Source organism: Aotus nancymaae, unplaced genomic scaffold (assembly GCF_030222135.1).
Source record: "Aotus nancymaae isolate 86718 unplaced genomic scaffold, 86718_ANA_hifiasm-v0.15.2.pri h1tg000263l, whole genome shotgun sequence".
NCBI classification, from domain to species: domain Eukaryota; kingdom Metazoa; phylum Chordata; class Mammalia; order Primates; family Aotidae; genus Aotus; species Aotus nancymaae.
In genome coordinates this window covers 657,218-670,204 of record NW_026988678.1, presented here as the reverse complement: position 1 = coordinate 670,204, position 12,987 = coordinate 657,218, and the positions used below count along the sequence as shown (strand labels likewise).

At 54.8% G+C, this 12,987-nt stretch overlaps 1 protein-coding gene across 3 annotated transcripts in view; it reads left to right on the top strand.

Annotated features, from left to right (window-relative positions):
• The window catches only part of CUNH7orf50 (chromosome unknown C7orf50 homolog), a 131,960-nt gene that overhangs the window by 34,713 nt on the left and 84,260 nt on the right, over positions 1–12,987 (top strand). The window lies entirely within an intron of this gene.

Below are 12,987 nucleotides of genomic sequence, written 5' to 3'. Positions count from 1 at the left end.
CTCAGGCACCTGCTCTTAGAGGCCAGAGGCTGGGGAGTTGCCCTCGCGCTTGAGAAGTCTGTTCCTACGGCCAGTGACAGAACCAGGCCGGCACCCTGGTCTCCTGACTGAAGCTGTTTCCATGGCTGCTGTCTTCTTGACATTGGAAGGGGCATGTCACTTGGTCACCATATTGAAATTGCTGGTCACGGTATACGTTTGGTATTTTCAGCTGAAGTGAGATTTTGTTCCGGAGGTGCCAAGAGCTTGTGGCTTGTCCATGCTCCTGCCCCGGCCATCTATCCAGGGTTGTAAAGCCTCTTCCTTCATTACAGCTGTTTTTCTTTGATAAAATTACAATACATATTAAGAAAATAGAGAGTGCAGAAGCGCAGGCTTCCTGTCTGTGCCTCTCTTCAGCTGTGATTATCTCCACTTCCTGACTGTTCACAGGAAGCCTCTGAATAACTTCACATTTATTCAAGGAAGTTTATTTCATTATAACGTTCACTAATGTTTATAAAGAATATTAGTCACTGGCTAAGCAGACAGTGTACTCCAGAAAGTTCTTCACTTTTGGGTCTAAAGTACCAGAATGGACAGATGAGGCTGCATATTTGTACAGTCTTTTCAAAATTATTTTTGTAGCAGTATGAGCAGATTTCCCAGGACAGAGCATTCACAGCTGGGAAAACAGTTGTTGCTTTGAAGATGGTTTTCCCAGGCACCCAGCTCACGTCTCCTGCTGTCAGGCGCATAAACAGTGTCTAGTTTAAACTTGCTGCGCTCCTGGTAATTCTGAGTGGCATGGGGTGGCCTTTCCACGTAAGCTGCATGGGCCCCTCGGGAGCACCCTCGTGCTGACCTGGAGGAGGGCCCTGCTTCGATTTACCCAGTGCCACAGTAGCAACATGCAGGCATCAGGGTGTGCAAGCACTTTGGAGCCACTGGCTTTTCAGGTGTCTGAGCTTTCATTTACTGCTCACAGATGACATTAACACATTAGAGGTGGGATCTCACTGTGTTTCCCAGGCTGGAGTGTAGTCACTGTTCATAGGCATTATCGTAGCGGTCTCGAATTCCTGGCCTCAGCAACTCTCCTGCCTCAGCCTCCTGGGCCACTGCATGCATGGCGGATGATGCTTTTAAAGGTTGGTAAATAAAACCCAGTGTTGCACCCCTGGCCTTGGTGCTGACACATGGGGTTGGCCCTCTCCAGGGACTCTGTGGCCTACTCATGGTTGAGGACTCAGCACAACTGCCACTTCCACGCAGGCAGTCTGATACTGCCTGGCAGTGTGAGATGGTAACCTTAACCAGATGGGGCTGAAACCTGTGGGTGCCACGGCAGAGCCTGGTGGGTGTGGGGCTGGTGCTCAGGTGGCACCGAGATCCCAAAGCACAGAGCCTTGAGTGAGGGCAGTGGCCTGGATCAGGGCAGCTCTGCTGTGGGCCGTTCAGGGGCTCCTTCCACCCTTCCTGTTTTCCCCTGGTGCCCCATCAGGTGCTGTCCACACCGCCTGGTCCTTGGGAGCACACCCCCATGCTAGTTCTGGGCTTGGTGCCCTCTGTACACCTGTGTTTCACCACAAAGTGGGGACAACAGCAGACCCATCTTGGGGGCCAGTCAGATGCCCTGAGACAGTGCATAGGAACCCGTCTCGGGGACCAGGCAGGTGCTGTGAGAGAGTGCACAGGAGACAGAGCACAGTGCTCTCCTGTGCAGGGCAAGGACTGTCACTACTGTTTGTTTTGTTTAAATCAGTCATAAATGAAAGTGTGGTCTGAATTTTTGAAGTCAGGCTTTGTAGCAGGAAGTCTGGCTTTGTCAACAGTTTCATCAGCAAATGTCTTGTGATACGATTGAACTCGGGAAATGAAAAGACAAGGGATAATTCGTGTGGTGACAGGCTTCTCAGGTGCAGATATGCCAAGATAACTGTGTTTTGTGTGGTGTAAGGCCATTCTAATGAATGTTGTATTCATAGCACCTGATAGCTGGGGTTTTCTTTTAAAGAAATCTAATGACTGTGCCTTCCCACATCAGGGTTCTTCTCCAATTGCCGCTTCCACTGTGACGCTGTCACCTGAAAATCATCAGCCCAGAGAATGAAGCTTTCATCCTTGCCCAACATGGACGCTTGTCTGTTACCACAGAATCAGGCGTGGGTATTTTTCTTGTCTTGATGACTGATTTACTGTGTCAGCTACTGGAGTGTTGCCTCTGAGATGGAGAGCTTATTTTGAATGAGGGCAACAGAGAGCCCTTCTGTAGGCTGGAGGTGGGAGTTTTGGGGGATGATAATTTATTTGGGTAACCATAGCCATGTAAGCACCTTTCCCTGTGGCCCGCAGCGTTCACCTCCGTTTGTGTGTGAACTTGTCGCATCTTTGCCTCCTAGGCGGGGCTGCCAGGGAGGAGGTCCCAAGTCCAGCAAGATGGATGTGTGGGTGCCACATGGGGTGCGTGCGTGTGTGTGTTGGCGCGCGTGTGTGCATGAGCCCACGCGGGGCTGGGGGTTCCTCCCATGGAGCTTCCTGCCTCGCAGGGTGCCCTGCCCTCGGCGCCCTCCGCACACATGCCTTTGTGCTCTGACCGTCTTGGTGGGCCCGGGTTGTAGCCTGCTGTGCGGGTCTCCGAGGCAGGCAGTGTAGTCGTGTTGGAGGTACAGGCTGGCTGGTTAAGGAGAGGCGCAGAGCAGTGCTGGCGGCTCCTGTCCTGGTTTGCTCTCGGGGTCCTGTCGCCAGCTTCTAAAGAGGGCTGTCCGTTTACCAGGGATGGGGTTGCAGAGATTCCCTTGCGTAGAAATGGTTTCCTCATAGTTTGTATTTTGTAAGAAGTCATCTCAAACACGTGACGTTTTTTGTCTGCCTCTTGAGTTGTCTTCCTCAAAACAAACCCACCCACAGCTCCCCCACTGCCAGCTTCTCCAGATAGGCAATCTGAACACCAGACCCCCTCCTATGATCTGAATACCAGACCCCGCCCCCTGACGACTGGCACGGTCTCAGGGAACTGTACCTTTAAAAGGGCAATGGAACTTCACTCAAGAAGACAATCAGGGGAGCCGTCTGTCATGCCGCAGCCCCGTGGCACCCAGGCCGCAGGCACTGGCCTGAGCAATGTGCAGGCGGTTGCCAAGCGGGGCGGGGCTGCAGTGCACCCCGCTTGAGAGCTTGAGAGTCCACGGAGCCAGCCCACAAGGACCTGCTTTCACCTGCAGGCTCAGGCACTCACTGCCTCCGCCTGGAAAGAGAAAGGACGATTCATTTCCAGCAGGCGGGTCTCTCCTCCAGATACATCACTTTCTTCACAGTTTGCTTGTATTTGTTACTGGCAGATGACACTTGAGAGTTCTTAAGCAAAATCGTGCACTTCTGGAGCCTAGGGGGAGCAGGAAGCCCGGGATGCTTTAGGTGTTTGTGGGGGAATGAGCTCTCACAAGCTGGGGGCTGCATCCTGAGCTCTGCTTGCTGGTGCAGTCAGGGGCACGAGATCAGAACACCATGCGGAGAGCCCAGGAGAGCCCCCCAGGCCCCAGCCCACAGGCCGAAGAGGCGCTGTTCTCAGGCATGGGTGGGTTCCACATCATGGAGACAGGAGTTGGGTCTAGGCGGAAGCAGAGTGTCTCTCCCCTCTCAGACATGGGTGGGTTCGGCTTCATAGGGACGGGAGTTGGGGTCTAGGCAGAAGCCGGGTGTCTGTCTTTCCCCACTCCCTGGTGTGCTCACCTCCCTGCACCATGTTCCTGCTCAAGCTGCTGAGGGGATGCATTCTTTTCCTCCCAACTCTCTTTTGCAGCAAGGAAGAGCGGCTGGCGTTTTTCTTACTGAAGCCCCCGATTCTGTGTCTGATGTCGCTGATGCCGTGCCTGCTTTCTTGGCCGTGTGCAACTTCCCAACCCACTGCGCATGCTCACTTCTCAAGGGTCAGGCGGGTACTGCGCCTGCGGGGGTCCACCCTCAGGGAAGAATCACTGGAAAGGGGCGCAGGATCATGGTTCAGTGGGTTTCCCGTTCTCCAGGTCGCCCTCTGGGGTCTCTTCTGAGTGCACCTTCCTTTCTTTCATAAAGCTTTTTAATAAATGCCCACTCCTGCTCTGAAAAAAAAAAAAAGCTTTTAAAAACAGGTGAATGGAAGGTGAGGCATGGTTTCAAACACCCCTTTGGTTTTACAAAAGAAGCAGGACCGTTTTCTGTGGGGGTGACAGTGACTTGGTGTTGAGCTCCAGCGTGGCCTGGAGCTGTGAGCGTCACGGTTGTGGTTCAGTGGAAGAACCTGATTATGGCTGCAGATGCTGATTTTTCCCTTCTTCTCCCCTCCCCTTCTTACTTACTGTAGCAAATGCACGTCAAGATCTGACTGCATCTTAGCGAGACTGCGCCCGTGGAGAAGGAAGGGAGCTGCTGCTCCTGCTGGGCCCAGCTCCCAGCTTTTCTCTAGCGCCGTGTGCCAGGCGCACGGCTCTGAATAACACGGTTGGTTTTGCATGTGGGTGGACTTTGGATGGAGTCGTGTGGTGCCTTTTCTTGTGTTTTTCTTTTCTGGCTGCACTTGGCACCGTGCTGTTGCATGTAGCTCTCGATGATTAACATGGGTGGTGCACATGCCTCAAAACCAGGTCTGTGGCTGGGGACACGCTGCCCAGCCTGTGGGAAGAGGGCTCTGCTGTGACTACATCTGTGGCCAAGAGCCTTCTGTGCTGTGACCATGTCTGTGGCCAATAGCCTTCTGTATTTCACGCACTGCCAGGGTGCTGCAGCTTGTTCCTGGCTTGGCCAGCTTGGCCACTGCCTCTTGAACTAGAGAGCAGGGTAAGGGTGGCCCCAGCTAGCCGAGACTTAGGAGTGCTGCCTCGCTTTCTGGAGGCCAGGCAAGCTGAGCAGGGGTTCGTGCTGTGCCCATGATGCCCACATCCTTTTTGCTTGTGACTGTCTGGGGCGGCTGACATCTCCCTGAGCCTGCGGCCAGCCCCTCGTCACAGAGAGCTGCGGGCTGCGTGGAAACTGAGGCTGGGAGTTCAGGCTGCCATGGCCGTGCAGAGTGGGCAGGGCCCTGTGCGGGCACTCAACAGTGGACGCTGGACAGTCCGCCCCACAAGGAACCCGGGCTGCTGTGCGAAGGCTGATACCAGCGAGAATCAGACCAGAGGCTGAAGGCAGAGAGCTCTAGAAGTTGTCCAGGAACAGCCGGGGTAGGATCGAGGGCAGGAAGGAAGGGGCTTTGTATAAGGAGCCGTTAGCTGAGTTGTGTGCCCTTAGAGACTCCATCGGCAGATGCTTGCCTTCTACAGAGCCAGCCCCTAATCCCACGCCTCACACGGCTGCTCAGAGTGGCTGGGCCCCTTCCAGGACTCCCAGCAGCTGACTTCTGGAGATAAGTTTCAGATGGATTCCGCCCAGTACCTGGGCCTAGCAGCACACCAGCTTCTGGGGCCTTTTGTTCTGTGTTCCTTTGGCTTTTACACCCTTGTTCCCAGGCTCTATCCTCCACCCACCGGACAATGGCAGAAATCAGACAGAGCCACCACAGCAGGTGACGTTTCCCAGCAACACCACCTGAGCATGTGCAAGCAGAGTCCGTGGGATTGTGTGCACGTACACGGCTGCCCTCATGCCGCACGTGTCTGCCTGTGAGAGCTGCCGGGGCCTATGTCCCCGAAACAGGCTGCGTTCTTCTGAGTGAACCATGAGCTGCCCTGATGGGCTGTGCCTGGATAGAAGGGCCTTTGCAGATACCACCTAGGCCGGGAGCAGGGGCTGGCTGCACGGCCCGTCCCCAACGCGGGCTCTGTGCTTGCATGGGTGAGACTGCCCATCTCTGCCCCACAACCCTTCCCGGAGGAATGCTGATGTATCGTGGGCGCAGCTGTCCTTTTGGGGTATAGTCTATGCCTGTAGGCAAGCTGGGTAAAGTGCTCAGAAAGGGTCTTTTACCACAAGAACCCCCTGTGGAGCCCAGGAGGCTAGAGGCACAGGGGACAGGGAGGGGCTCCGGCTGGGGGCATTTCATAGACGGCCCCTCCCCCCAGCCCTCACTTTGTTTCTGGTAGAGCTGGGTCAGCTGACTTCCTACCTGCCAGAGAGCCAGGAAGGCAGGGACCGGTCACGTCTGGAGCAAAGTCGTCACGGCTTCTGAAGGGTGCACAGCCCGGGTTCCCCAGCCGATGGCACTTAGCCAAGTGGAGGCTTTTCCTCCCCAGGCTCAGGCAGAAGCTCCTGCCGCAGAGATGGGCCAGGCACCTTGGAGCTCAGACCTGCCCCGATCTGCATGGCCTGCGCGTGGCCTGCACCCACAATTGCAGCTTTGCCTGCCTCTGGTGTTCACTCTGTCCCAGAGAATTGGTCACCAGCCACACATGAAGAGTGAACGCAGTCTGAACGGCTGCACCCAGCCTCTGTTGGCTCCAATGGGCTAGCAGCAGCTTCAGGAGGTCTAAGAAGAGGCCCAGTGCCAGCAAACGAGACATGGGGTTCCACTGGGGGCTTATACGGAGGAGGCTGCAGTGGCAGCCAGCTGGACAGGAGAACTACCTGCTTGCAAAAGGCATGTGGTGTGTACAGCATTTCCACTTAGTACCCTCCACCTGGCAGCCTTCATTTCACCCAAAACACAGGCTCTCCATCCCATTTGGCCGGCAGTACACAGAACGGGGTGAGGGGCTCAGATGTTCCTCTTAGATAGGGAGTGGATTATCCAGTTGTCCACCCCCAGCTTCCGTAGCTCGGAACTCCAAACCCATGCTCAGGTGCTCCTGTACCCGCATCACTCAGGGTCTGAACCCACACTCAGGTGTGTCTGTGCCCATGTCACTCAGGGTCTGAACCCACACTCAGGTGTGTCTGTGCCCACGTCACTCAGGGTTTGAACCCATGCCCTGCTGTATCTGTGCCCGTGTCACTTAGGGTCTGAACCCACACTCAGCTGTGTCTGTGCCCATGTCACTCAGAGTCTGAACCCACGCCCAGCTGTGTCTGTGCCCATGTCACTCAGGGTCTGAACCCACGCTCAGCTGTGTCTGTGCCCACGTCACTCAGGGTTTGAACCCATGCCCAGCTGTGTCTGTGCCCACCTCACTCAGGGTTTGAACCCATGCCCTGCTGTATCTGTGCCCATGTCACTCAGGGTTTGAACCCATGCCCTGCTGTATCTGTGCCCATGTCACTCAGGATTTGAACCCACACTCAGCCGTGTCTGTGCCCACATCATGCAGAGTCTGAACCTACACTCAGGTGCATTTGTGCCCACATCACTCAGGGTTTGCTGCAGCTGAGTTACTGCTGTCAGATGCGTCTGCCACACCATGGCCTGAATGATATAGCCTTGTCTTCTGGCGTACTGAGCAAACTGCCCCATGAAAAGTGTCTGCAAACAGCACACAGCAATTGAGACAACAGCTGTGTCCTCACGTGGCTGTGTCTGTGTGCGTGTCAGACAGCAACACCCGGGCAGTCTGAGCAGGTCCCTGGCCCTGGTAACTGAGCGCTGCAGGGGGCGGAGCCAGCATCTCCACTTTATGAGGGAGCCCAGAATGACTCAGTCAATTCAGCTTTAATTTTTACTAACGTTCTTTTCCTCCATTTTTAATTTAAAAGCATATCCAAAGACACCCCAGATAATTAGTTTCCCATTGTGGAGAAGAAAATAAAGCTTGAGTTACCAGGCAGTGAATGAGAAGAGAAAAGTTTAATTAGAAGCTGTACAATAAATGTTAGAGGATGGCGTCTAGGATTCCAGATGGCCGAAACCCTTCCACTCTTAGGAAATGTTTTGTGGCTGCTAGCAAAGTGCGTGTGGAGTGGCGGGCTGGTGTCCCACCAGCACGGGGCAGCCATTAGCCAGCACTGTTCGATGGTGGCATGTGCTTCAAAGGGACAGAATTGGAATTCGGGGACCAGGTGGCTCCAAGAAGGGAAGGCCGGCTGCGGGAACACGACCCGGTGCTGGAGTGGCTGCTGTGGCCTCCATGGCAGCTCTAGTGAGATGTATTTGACATAGCAGAAATTCACTCTTTTATGTGCACTTCAGTGATTTTTAGTCACAGACTTGTGCAGCTATCACCACAGTAATTCTAGATCATCAGGGAAACCCCATGCCCGTCAGCAGTGGCTGCCTGTCCCTCCCTTGCCTTAGCCCTGACAGCTGCTTCCTGGCTTTCTGTCATGTGGACCTGTCTGCCCTGCCTGTTTCACGTCTGCGGACGCACACGGTGGACGTTGCTCTTGTGTCTGCTTTATCTCACCGAGTGTCACGTTTCTAGGTCCAGGGTGCTGAAGCGCATGTTTCACGTCGGCGGACACACAGTGGACGTTGTGCTTGCGCCTGCTTTATCTCATCGAGCATCACATTTCCAGGCCAAGGATGCTGAAGCACACATTTCATGTTGGTGGATGCACATGGTGGACCTTGCGCTTGTGTCTGGTTTATCTCACCGAGCATCGCGTGTCCAGGTCCATAGTGCTTAGCGTGGTCAGTACTTCGTTCCTTTTCATGGCAGAGTCATATTCCACTATTGGATAGGCTGACATTGTTTATCCATTTATCAGCTCATGGGCATCTGGGCTGTTTCCACCTGTTGGCTCTTGTGGACAGTGCTGCTGTGGACATTCACAAACAAATGCTTGCTTGGACGCATGTTTCCAGTTCTTTGGGGTTGATCCATGGGTGTGGAGTGGATAACATTTGTCCTGTGCGTTTGCTGTGTGCACCCCAACAGAGCCTCTTGGGGGTGACTTGTGAAGTTCTGCCTCTTCCCTCTATGTGCTCCGATGTGTGCTTCTAAGAATAAGAACCTTCTTCCACGTAAGCACAGTACAGTGGCCAGTCTCAGGAAGTTGGATGTTGATGCAGCACTTTTATCTCCCAGGGTTTTCCAGTCTTGTCAATTGAGCCCATAAAATCCTTCACAACACTTTTTCTTCTGGTACAGCATCACATCTAGGGTCCGTATTGCGTCGAATTGCAGTAGCTCTTTTCCCTTTCTGAATGTGGGACGACTGCTCTGCCTTTGTCTCATAACATGCACTTTTTTTTTTGAGACAGTCTCGCTCTGTTGCCAGGCTGGAGTGCAGTGGTGTGATCTCAGTTCACTGCAAGCTCCGCCTCCTGGGTTCAAGCAATTCCCCTGCCTCAGCCTCCTGAGTAGCTGGGACTACAGGCACATACCACCATGCCCTGCTAATTTTTTGTATTTTAGTAGAGACAGGGTTTCTCCATGTTGGCCAGGATAGTCTCGATCTCCTGACCTCGTGATCTACCTGTGAGCCACTGTGCCTGGCTCAGCATACACATTTTTTATGCATCCTGGCTCCCTGTCCTCATTTTCTGTTTATCTGACATTCCCTCTGATTAAACTCAGGCTGTGTATTCGTAGATTACAGCATGATACGCTCCCTTCTTAGGGTGTTAACGTCTGGACTGGCCTCCTTGTTGGCGCTGCCCATGTGATCATCCAGCAAGGGCTGTCCTGTGTCTGCTATGTGGTGACCTTTCCCCAAACACCAATGAGCCATCTGTGGGGGATGGGGGGTCTCTGCAGTCCGCTATGCCTCACCGCCCCCTGAGATTGGCTTTCCATTTGTGACTCTTACCTGCACCAGTCTGCCTCCAAAAACTGCAGAGTGATGCTTTTCCAGCTCCTTTACCAGCCAGCACTTTGTTAGAAGCGAGAATCTTCCCATTCATGCATTGGTTCATTTTATTTAAATGACATTTAGGTCTGTTTATTTTTGGAGTGGACTTGTGGACTCCGGATTTTCATGGTCTATCACGATTGTCTCTTCTTACTCATCTTACTTCTCACATTGTCCCAGCCTTGGTGAGGGGAGCCCTGCTCACTGTCTCCTCTGTCCTTCAGGTGTCACCCAACATGTTGTTGGAGCCTTTCTTGACTCCGTCAAAACCATGTGTCCCAGGCTCATCTTGTCTCTCCCTGCCCCGGCCCAAATCAGCCATTTCCCCTGGAGCCCTGGGCTTTTCTGGAGGGTGATGGTGTTCGGGTCCACAGGTGGGCTGCAGCGATGGCGCTTGGAACAGGTGAGTGTGTGTCTGTGTGTGTTCAAACACATGCACACGGTAGACACAAGCACGCTGGAGATGTGCACACACAGACGTGTGCATGTACTTGCATAGTCTGTGTGCTGCTTACTTTAGATGTCTGGGTTAAGCCTTGCCCTCAGCCCTGACCGTTCCCACCGGCTCCCCTCACCTGCCCTGTCTCCCTCCTCTGCCGGGAGAGCCCCAGCTTCAGGAGGCTCCACGCATTTCCTCGTATGCCCGGTTCATGGATGTCTGGGATGGCCTCAGAATGGCTTCCCATACCACTGCAGAAACACCTTCCTAAGGAGGTTTATTTGTAGTTCTCTGCCCCACCCGCCCCCCAAGACTGCAGGTGAGTGGGCGCATGAGCGTCAGTGACCCCACCACTGCCGTTTCTCACTGAGCGGGCAGTGCAGGGCCTGGGAAGGGTGGGTAGGCCGTGCACTCTCATGAGGTCAAGAGTTAATTATTAAGCACAAAGAGCGATGAAGTCACGTTCACCGCCAACACAGGGGTTTTTCCCATGCTTGCAGTTACGTACTTTGGAGCTCTTTATGGGGTTTAAAAAGTACTTATGTATAGGAGAGTTGGGTTACCAGGAAACAACAGAGCAGTTAAGACGCCTTGATTTTATCTTACTGTGCGCCTGCCAAAAATAATTACATTTGCCCTGGCTCCCAGACAAGCGCTTGAGAAGGGCGTGTGTGACCGGTCTGGCGGCACCCGCAGAGTCCCTGCCCGGCCTGCTGGTCCCTGTCCCACAGCTCCCAGCTCTGGGATGTCAGGGTCAGGGACTCCAGGGCCCCAGGTCCCAGGCTGGCTCTACCATGTGGGGACCTCTCACTCAACCTTGCACCTGCCCTTACTGCAGGCCCATGGCGTGGCTGCTGAGTGCCTGTTGCTCCTGTGACTGGCTTCAGAGCAGTGCTGCCACCAGCTTCGCAGTCGAGAGTCTGTTTCCTGTGGCTAGATGGCAGTGTGTCAGCTCAGTCTGCCCTAAGCCTCGGGGCAAGTCCTTGGAAGAGCCTCAGTGATGGGGAGTGGCGTAGGGGGGCAGCCTGTCGCTACCAGGCACTCACAGCGGTGTCTGCTGCGGACGGGAAGGAGCAGGTTTGTTCTGTCCCAGAGACGGAGCAGGGCCCTGATGGAAGCCGTGTCTGCGGCAGGGAGGGAAGGACACCACAAAGCCCGCACTGTCCCCCGTGGTGGGTTGACGTGGAGAAATGAGTCAAGTCCTGCCCCTGGGGCTCTGTTCAGATGCATTCCCACCCAAATCTCCTTAGGGGAGCCTCCCCCACCGTCCCTGCACTTCCCAACTAGCGGGCTTTAGAGGAGGATGGTCCGGTGACCTTGGGTGACCCCTTGATGCCCGTGGCCCCGGCTCCATATGATGTCTGCATGGCGTGCTTTTGCCAGTTAGGCGCCAGGGGTTGCTGAGTGCTACAGATGGGGCAGGACCGTGGGCTCTGGGCCAGGAGAGCGTGGCTGGATTCCTGGCTGTGTCACCCACCATTTAAGGTTTCGAGCAGTGACTGACCTTCTGGTGCCTCATTGACATGGCAGGGACATGCTCACCCCGTGAGGCTGCTGTGATGAGCAGGGACCAGACCACGCTCCATGTTGCTCTCCACACAGCCGCCTGTGAGAGCTGAAAGTCAGAAACGCTGGGTCTCTAGTCTCTGCGTGTTGTAAAGCGTCTGCCCTCGCCTTGTTCAAGCTGTGTGGACGAGACTGTGTGTGGGGAGGGCCTAGTGGCGGAGTGCCCATCCCACCTGCTTTCTGGGACTTGGATGGTCTTTCCCCATCAACAACACTGAGGTCAAAAGGGGGACTCATGTGAATCACGCGTCTTGTAAAGACAGTGCCCGGGCGTGGGGGGTTCCTGGGGGCTGCTGCCTGGCTGTCCTGGGCATTGCAGTGAGGACATCCCTGGGAGGAGGGCAAGTCCCGCCCCTGGGGCCTGGAAGGAGTTCTGGAGCGCGGCCGTCAGGGTGGTGTCTGTGTCCTTTTAGATGGGGTGACGCAGGACAGCCTTTTGGGGGGCAGAGGGAAGGGTGCTCTGGGCCTGAGTTATGGCTGAAGCCACTCACGGTGTTCTGCAGGACTGTGCCACGCATGAGCCTGGCTTCTGGCTTGGCCACCCCATAGCAGTCTCCACTTTCTTGAGACCTACTGGTGTGTGGGCACTGCCCTGTTCCCAGGCTTCCCTGCAGGGTGTTTGTGGGGAAGGCAACCCCGATGGAAGTGGGCAGACGCTGTGCCTGCAGGCCACGGTCTGAGCCGAGCGCCCTCTTTCTGAGAGGATCCTGGCACCACGGTGCTGAGGTCATGGAGAATAAGGCTCTTCCCGGCTGAGAGACCCAAATTCTCATGTCCCACAGAGGGGAGGAGAGAGAGGGTTTCCTGGGCTCACTGTGTGGTTCCCTCATGTCCCACAGACATGAGAGTTGGGGGCTCGCTGTGTGGCTGCGTTTAGGCTTTGGGCTTGCCGTATCTGTGAACCATCTGCTCCCTTTGCAGATGTTTTCTTTAAATTGGCTTGCCTTTTCCTTTCAGCGTATTTGCAAATCAAACTTTACGTCATCACAAATAAAAAACAGTATCATGGCTTTAAACGGAATAGAACCGCAAACAGGTGAAGTGAAGGGGTAGAGCGCAGGCGTTCGATTCCTCACCCACATATCCCGACCCTCTGTTGGGAGGACAAGTCGTGAGGTTTCCTCCCGCTCCCTGCACGGGTTTCTGTGCAGACTGAGCAGCAGGCACTGGCTCAGGCACACCTTGGTGACATCAGGGACCGCCTGCTGCCAGGTGGGTGAGGCAGGAGGGAGGGGAGCAGCGCTGGGATCAGGCCCCAGCAGTGGAAGGAGAAGCAGGAAACTTCTCAGCCGGCCGCTCCTGGAGCGCCTGGGAACCACAGAGAACTTTGGCCTCGAATGCAGCCGAGAGTCTTCTAGAAAGGCAGCTTA